Below are 8520 nucleotides of genomic sequence, written 5' to 3'. Positions count from 1 at the left end.
TATCCGATTGTCCTTTCGATTAGTATAGAGTCCAATATCCATTATCGACTATTTGATGTGGGGTTTATTTACATGAGGAAATGTTTGGCTATATGTGGATAGCATTTAGCACATGGGGATGGGGTGCCAAGGCAAGTGGTGGACTACCGCTTCTTTCTTCTTGCTTTAATTTGCAACTTATTATTGGCACCAACTTTGGCTTTTCTTTTCTTTTAGTAATGTGAACCTAAGTATGCAAAGCATGTGTTTCAGGATTTTTGACATACACCACCATCAATCATGCATATATATTGGTTGAACGTGTTTTCATTTCAATACATGTTTGATACAATCTAACTTAAATTCCGATGAAAGAAAGTGTTATTAAATTTCACTATAATTTAAGAACTGAATACTCCGTGTCTCCATCTGTGATTTCTTTTAATTTTTATGTAATTATAGATTGACTTTAAGACGCGGCTCTAATGTCAAAATAAAAAAAAGATACTTATATTGAATTGAGTCATGACTTGAGAACCAAGGAAATTAGAACAAACTGATTTCCGGGTTTCCACTTAAGAAAATGTTCAAGTAGTATATTTGATGGTACTTAATTCATGTTTACACGTCGTGTTTCTAACCTTCCTTCCGTTATTATCAAGGCTATAAATATAATAATATAATCAACCATCAATATCATATTGGTAATAATATTTGTTGCTGGAACTATAATGACATAGTACTTCAATTGTCTGAACAAAATTAGTTTCAGTTTAATTGGGTTGGCCCAATTAATTTATCGCTGTCGCTATTATAAAATAAATAATAACAATAACAATAAAAAGAGTTAATCGAAATTAAATCAAATGTAATAAATAATATACTTTTATATATGTGGTATATATTTTTCTATAAAGAGCATTTTTAATTGAATTTACCAAAAAAAATAATCAACTTTTTCCAACCAATTCTTTTGTCTAAATAAAACCAGTTAATCCGATTAATCCAGCCAAGAATCCAATTCTCAAACCTATGTGCTATCTTGGTAGCAAAATTGGTTAAGGGATGGTCTAATGTGCGATTGAAACGTGTGTTGATGTAATTCTGGATTTCCGATTTCACAAGTCGGTTCCAGATAGCACACCATATAATAAAATAGCACTAACATTCCTATCCCAAACCTCATGCCAGATGCTGTGAGGAAGTCTGAACTGTCCCTCTCAATATTATTCCTTCCCAACAGTTAACAAATTAAAGCATTTCACACTACTCTTAGTTCAACTTAGTTACATCTTCTGATCTTGTGCCATGGTCAACCTCAGTTTCTAAAAAGGGAACCCGAGTAAACATTTGTTGGTGAATTGTGCTGTGTATAATTATGCTCTTTGACTTGGCTGCTATGCTTTTTAGAAGTGTTACTATAGCTGAGAATAAACCGCCATTTTTGTATGAAATTTTCAAGCTATATATATAGTTTGTATTTGTATTAGGCGTTGATAGAATGGTGACCTAATGTTGGTCAGCACGCATATTGACGTGCACCGAACAACCTCTTCTATATAACTGAAAGAAGAAGAGAATCTTGAAAGAAGCACTTTGTCAGTTTGCTGACATTTAACAAAATACACATGAGCATAAAATAAAAAATAAACATCATTATTTTTAGTAAATTTAGAGACATTGATAAAATTTTTGGTGATTTTTAGAGAATAAATTAATTGTTGTAATCTGAAATATCTATTAGAATCATAAGCATATAATAAAGAAGTACCAATTTTAGATATAGGCAAATTTGAGCCATTCCCAATCTAAACTTGATCAAGGTTTGAATAATCTGAAAATGTGATAAACGAAGATGAATTAGGAGTAATAATGTGGTGGGAAGCACCAATATCTGAGTACCAGGAGAAGTCAGCAATAGATCCTAGAGCAGCTATGTAGGCAGTAGGATGATGAAAAGATGGAGGGGATAGTGGTGGTGTAGTTGTAGTGGTATTGGCTTGTGACAGATTAGAAGAGTTTGGTGAATTAGTAAAAGAGGTGGAAGAGGGAGTCTGAAAATTTTGTGATGCAGGAGGTATATGTTGATTGAATCTGTTGAAACAATACCAAGCAATGTGGCCAAATCTACCACATACCTGGCATTGTGGCCTATTCTGATTGAAAAAGGATCTGCCTCCTCGTGAAAACCTACCACCTCTACCTCTGCTTCCTCCAAAACTACGACCTGAATTGGAATTGGAAGGAAATGAACTCTGAGAGATATTAGCTTGAATCATAGAGGTTGTGGATTTTCGGAATTTATCAAGCATATCATCAAAAGTCAAAATTTGAGTTTCAACCTCACAAAGGATAAAAATTTCTTGGTTGGAATACACTTCTCATCAGTTCAATCAATTCTTGGCCAATAAAGGTATTGTTCAAAGGTTTAGTTGTCCTTACACTCCAAAACAAAATGGCAAAGCTGAGTGAAAACATAGGATGAAGGAGGTTAATGGGCTGGATGGCGTTGGTTGGCCCAAACGGATGAAGGAGGTGGCTTTCGAGGGGATCCGTTATTCGGCGTTCCTCCGTCCGACTTGTACGTGCGAGAGAATGGGGGGTGGTACCTGCAAAGACACTCCGATGCCTAAGTTAGCAAGAGTGTGAGCAGGTTAGAGAGTATTGGAACTTAGAGATACCTGAATGGTGTCAGTGTATTTATAGTGGTGAACCAATAACCACCGCTGAAGTAGTGCCACCTTTTTAGGTAGATAACCGTTCCCATATCTTAGGGAGGTTAAGATATGGCTCTATGAAGTGGTTAGAGAGTTTCTAGGGGCAGTTACTCATTCGAATGAGTGTTATCTGCCAGCTTTTGCTTCCAACCCTTATTTCCGGATAAAGGTTAGTTATTTAGTACGCTCTTGTAGATAAATTTGATTTGCAGACTTTAGTTTCGCATCCTCCTCCCTTTAGAGACCGTGTTGGTGATTTTTCTTTTCCCCTTGTAGGTTTTGTTGCCCCCTTTTTTATAAAAAGAAATGGCTTCTGTAGATGCTCTCTCTCACTGGGTTGATGTCACGGTCTTAGGGGAGGAGCCCTCAGTCGATTCTGAGTTCATTACCAACCTTCGCACTCATCACAGAATTTGTACTTCTGAGGATGACGAACCAAAATATGAATTGGTAGTCCCGGGTCCTGAAGACTGGGTTTGTTTTGGAAGAGTCAATGAGGCGGCCCCTCATTTTTTCTTTATGTATGAGTGCATGATCACCCGTTTGAGTGTTTTTCTTCCTTTTTCAAATTTTGAGATATCTGTTTTGCGTCACTGTCGAGTCGCTCCCACCCAACTTCACCCCAACTCTTGGGGTTTTTTGAAAATTTATCAATTCATCAGCCAGGCTTTAGAGTTTCCGACTTCTTTAAAGATTTTTTTCCATCTTTTTCATATGACAAAACCCTTCAATGGGCTAAACAATAAACAACAGTGGGTGTCGTTCCGAGCCATACAAGGTCGGAGAATCTTTACCCTTTTTGACGAATCCTTTCACGACTTCAAGAACTACTTTTTCAAAGTGCAAGCTGTAGAGGGTCACCACCCCTTTTTCCTGGATGATAATTCCTTTCCCCGATTTCCTTTATATTGGCTGGAGGCCTCCCCCTGCGAGAAATATGGTCTGGATGACCTAAATGAGGTAGAAGCAGCCATTGTGGGGTTCCTCCGAGAAGTGTGGGGGAGGGCCCCATACTTGGACACAAAAAAGTTTCTCCAGGGGTCTCCGACCTTTGTCCAGGCACAGCTAGGTAGCTTTTATTTGTTTGCTGGATTTCTGACTTGTCTCATCCGACTTGTCTAATCTATCATTTGTTGCTTTTTTCAGAGATGGTAAAGGCAAACGCTCAAGAATCTTACCAAAGGGTCCAGGAGGCTAAAGCAAGGTCTCGCGCCAGGACTGGTGGCGCCAGGGCAGTTATCTCTCCTCCTCCTCCTCCTCCTCCTCGGAATGTTGGGACTCCCTCTCAGCCCATTGTAATTTCTTCTTCAACTTTCTCTCAGCCACCCCCCCTGCTCGACCTTCTTCTGAACCAGATAATAAGAAGCGCAAGACCTTAGAGTCTGGCTCTTCTGGTGAGGCGAAGGCGGATGCTCTTACATTCGTCCGAAAGAACATCTATCCCAACGTTCGCATAAACATGGATGATGTTTCTGTTCGGCGCCACCTTACCACTCTGGTTGAGGAGAGCCTGAAGGCGGCGGGGGTTTGTGGCAAACTCTTGGATATTTTTGAGAAGGCCCCTCTCAGCTCTTTAGGGATGACCTCGAGGGTCGAAGAGATGGAAGGAAGGCTTCTCATATATCAGGAGCATGAGGGGAAGTTGAAGGAGGAAGTCGCCAAGCTGAGGGAGGAGAGAGATAATCTCCGAGAGAGTGGGAGGAAGTTGCAAGCCCAATGCAACATGGAGGTGGATTTGAGGAAGGCAGCGCAAGCCAGCTACAACAGTTTATTTGATGATCTTGTGTCTGTAAAGAATGACTTGCTAAATGCCCGGAAGGCCTATACTGAGTTAGAGGACTCTATTGCAGATGGTGCTGATGAGGCTTGGCGGGTTTTTAAGGAACAGGTCGGAGTCATTGCTCCTGACTTGGACCTTTCTCCCTTGGACCCTGATAAGATTGTTATTGATGGTGCCATCGTGGATCCTCCTGTCCCCGTTGTGGAGTCCGAGTCCGATTTGAAGACTCGGGGGCAGAGGATCATAGAGTCCCCTCCTCGCTCTAAGGACGCTCCGGGTTCTTCTACTGCTCCTCCGACTTCCTCTCCAGCCCTTGCTCCTGGCGTTCCTTCCGATTCTGCTGGTGGTGATCCTTCTACTCCTCTTGCTAAGAAGTGATTTTGGCTATTGGGGCCCGGCCTGTGGGCCCCTCTTTTTAAACTCTTTTATATTTATTTGTTGATGTTTGCAACAATTTTTTGGCCTTTTAGGGCCGTAAACAAAACAAATTTTCGATACCCTTTTTAATAAGGGTTTAATTTGGCGTTTAAATAAATGCCCTTTTTTGGATAAGGGTTTTGAGTTACCTTATGCGCGCATGCTTTTCTATTCGTGGTTCTTTTGACTCTTTGATCTTTTCTGGAAAAAACCTTTTCTTTGGGGCTTGCCTGCTTTTCTAAATCTTTTTTAATCTTCAAGGCAGCCTTATAACTTTTTCTTAGTTTTTCCTATCTCTTTTTGTTATTCCTAGTACTCAATTTTGTTTCATTGAGTTTTTCGTGACTTAGGCTACTTTTGCGATTCATTTTAATTTTACTCGGCTTCGCTTTCCGACTTATGAGTCGGACTGCTCCCGAGTTTATCATGATCGACTTCTATAGCCTCTTTACGCCGACTTGTACCTCGTCGTTTTATCCTGACGACCATCTAGGTCGGTTCATGGGATTTTCACGTTTTGTCGAGCTTAAATCGGCGCGTTTTGTAGAAAGAGAATAAAAAGGGAATTTAAAAGAGATATTTAAAATGAAAGAGATCTTTATTAATTGAGGAGGTACCTTCTTGCTTACTAAGGGCTTTTGATAATTTATTTTCCCTTAGCCCCTACTATGATGCCTCGTTAAAAACCCTTTTCAGAAAAAACCCTTTGATTTTGGGAAAAATCATGAAATTGGGAAAAGAGTACATCAGGGAATAGGGTTCGCTTTTAGCTGTAGTACCTTTTCATATTACAAGCATGCCATGATCTTGGTAACTCGATGCCGTCGAAGTCGGTTACCCTATAATAGCCTTTTCCTAAGACCTCGTTGATCTTGTATGGTCCTTTCCACTTGGCAGCGAGCTTTCCCTCCCCCGATTTGTTGATTCCAATATCGTTTCTGATTAGGATCAAGTCATCTGGGGTGAAATTCCTTCGGATGACTTTTTTGTTGTATCTCGCGGCCATCCTTTGCTTCAACGCTGCTTCTCTTATCTGGGCTTCTTCTCGGATTTCAGGGAGTAAGTCGAGCTCCTCTTTGTACCCCTGTACGTTCCCGATCTCGTCGTGGAAAATCACTCTTGGGCTTTGCTCATTGACCTCTATTGGGATCATGGCTTCTACACCATAAACTAGTCGGAAGGGTGTTTCTCCAATGGCGGATTGGGGGGTTGTTCTGTAAGCCCATAGTACTTGTGGGAGCTCTTCAGCCCAAGCTCCTTTCGCATCTTGTAATCTTTTCTTCAGCCCTGCCAGTATGACTTTGTTGGCTGCTTCGGCTTGCCCATTGGCTTGTGGGTGTTCCACTGAGGTGAACTGGTGTTTGATGTTCATACTGGCTACTAGGCTTCTAAAAGTGGAGTCGGTGAACTGGGTTCCGTTATCTGTGGTAATGGAATAAGGTATCCCATACCTTGTGATTATATTTTTGTAGAGGAACCTCCGACTTCTTTGTGCAGTGATAGTGGCCAGTGGTTCTGCTTCTATCCACTTTGTGAAATAATCTATTCCCACTATTAGGTATTTGACTTGTCCTGGCGCCTGGGGAAAAGGACCTAACAAATCCATTCCCCATTTTGCAAAGGACCATGGGGAGGTGATACTAATGAGCTCCTCTGGGGGGGCTACGTGGAAATTTGCATGCATTTGACACGGTTGGCATTTTTTCACAAAGTCTGTGGCATCTTTTTGCAAGGTTGGCCAGTAGAATCCAGCTCGGATCACCTTTCTGGCTAATGATCTTGCTCCGAGATAATTCCCGCAGATTCCACTATGTACCTCCTCCAATACCTCGGTGGCTCTTGAGGTCGGTACACACTTTAACAATGGTGTTGATATCCCCCTTCTATAGAGAACATTTTTCACCAAGGTATAGTGTTGTGCTTCCCTTCGGATTTTCTGGGCCTCCTTTTCCTCCTTAGGGAGGATGTCGAATTTCAGGTATTCGACTAAGGGGTTCATCCATCCGAGGTTTAATCCGACCACTTCAAAGACTTCTTGTTTGTCTTCCATTTTTACCACTGAAGGTTCCTGGAGAGTCTCTTGAATTAGGCTTCTGTTATTTCCTCCTGGCTTGGTACTTGCTAACTTGGATAGGGCGTCTGCTCTGCTGTTTAGATCCCGAGTTATGTGTTTCACCTCGGTTTCTGCAAAGCGCCCCAGGAGCTCCAAAGCTTTTTCCAAGTACCTCTTCATATTTGGGTCCTTTGCCTGATATTCCCCACTTATTTGGGAGGTCACCACTTGGGAGTCGCTGCATATCATCACCTTTGTAGCACCGACTTCTTCTGCCAGCTTCAATCCTGCGATCAAGGCTTCATACTCTGCCTGATTATTTGAAGCTGGGAATTCAAACTTGAGGGAAACCTCTATCTGGGTTCCCCTTTCATCTACCAATATTATGCCTGCACCGCTTCCTGTTTTGTTGGAGGATCCATCTACATAGAGTTCCCATGTAGTTGGTTTATCCCCTTGATCTCCTGCATATTCTGCGATGAAGTCGGCGAGGCACTGGGCTTTAATCGCCGTCCGAGTTTCGTACTTCTTGTCGAACTCGGAGAGCTCTATTGCCCATTGAACCATTCTTCCTGCGACATCCGTCTTTTGGAGGATTTGCTTCATGGGTTGGTTCGTGCGGACTCTTATTGTGTGAGCTTGAAAGTAAGGCCGTAGCCTTCGAGAGGCTACCACTAAGGAATAGGCAAATTTCTCTAATTTGTGATACCTTAGTTCAGGGCCCTGTAGAACTTTACTGATGAAATAGATGGGGTGTTGACCGTCCTCGTCTTCTCTTATCAAGGTTGCTGAGACAGCCTTGTCTGCCACGGATAGGTATAGGACGAGGTCTTTTCCGGCTACAGGTCGGGTCAAAATAGGAGGTTGGCTCAGAAACTTTTTGAACTCCTAGAACGCTTCCTCGCACTCGGGAGTCCATTCAAACTGGTGTCCCTTTCTCAATAGGGAGAACAGCGGAAGGGATCTTAGTGCTGATCCTGCCAAAAATATGGAGAGAGCTGCTAGCCGGCCATTTAGTTGTTGGACCTCTCTCAAACAAGTCGGGCTTTTCATTTCCAGGATAGCTCTACACTTGTCGGGATTGGCTTCGATCCCTCTTTGTGTTAGCATGAATCCTAGAAATTTTTCTGCCTCCACCGCGAAGGCGCACTTTGCAGGATTTAGTCTCATCCCGTGCAACCTTATGGTGTCAAAGACTCGTGAAAGGTCAGACAAGAGGTCGGCTTCTTTCTTGGTCTTTACCAACATGTCGTCGACGTACACTTCCATTAAGCTCCCTAGGTGAGGGGCAAACACCTTATTCATCAGCCTTTGATATGTGGCCCCTGCATTTTTTAATCCAAATGGCATGACCACGTAGCAAAAGTTGGCTCTGGGCGTGATGAATGATGTCTTTTCCTGGTCTGGTTCATACATCGGGATTTGGTTATACCCCGAGTAGGCGTCCATGAACGACAAGTATTGATACCCCGAGCTAGAGTCTACTAGGGTGTCAATGCTTGGTAGTGGATAAGGGTCCTTGGGACATGCCTTATTTAAGTCGGTATAGTCGACGCATATTCTCCATTTACCAT

The sequence above is a fragment of the Arachis ipaensis genome, chromosome B03 (assembly GCF_000816755.2).
Source record: "Arachis ipaensis cultivar K30076 chromosome B03, Araip1.1, whole genome shotgun sequence".
In the NCBI taxonomy this organism is placed as follows: domain Eukaryota; kingdom Viridiplantae; phylum Streptophyta; class Magnoliopsida; order Fabales; family Fabaceae; genus Arachis; species Arachis ipaensis.
Note: the sequence above shows the minus strand (reverse complement) of the source record.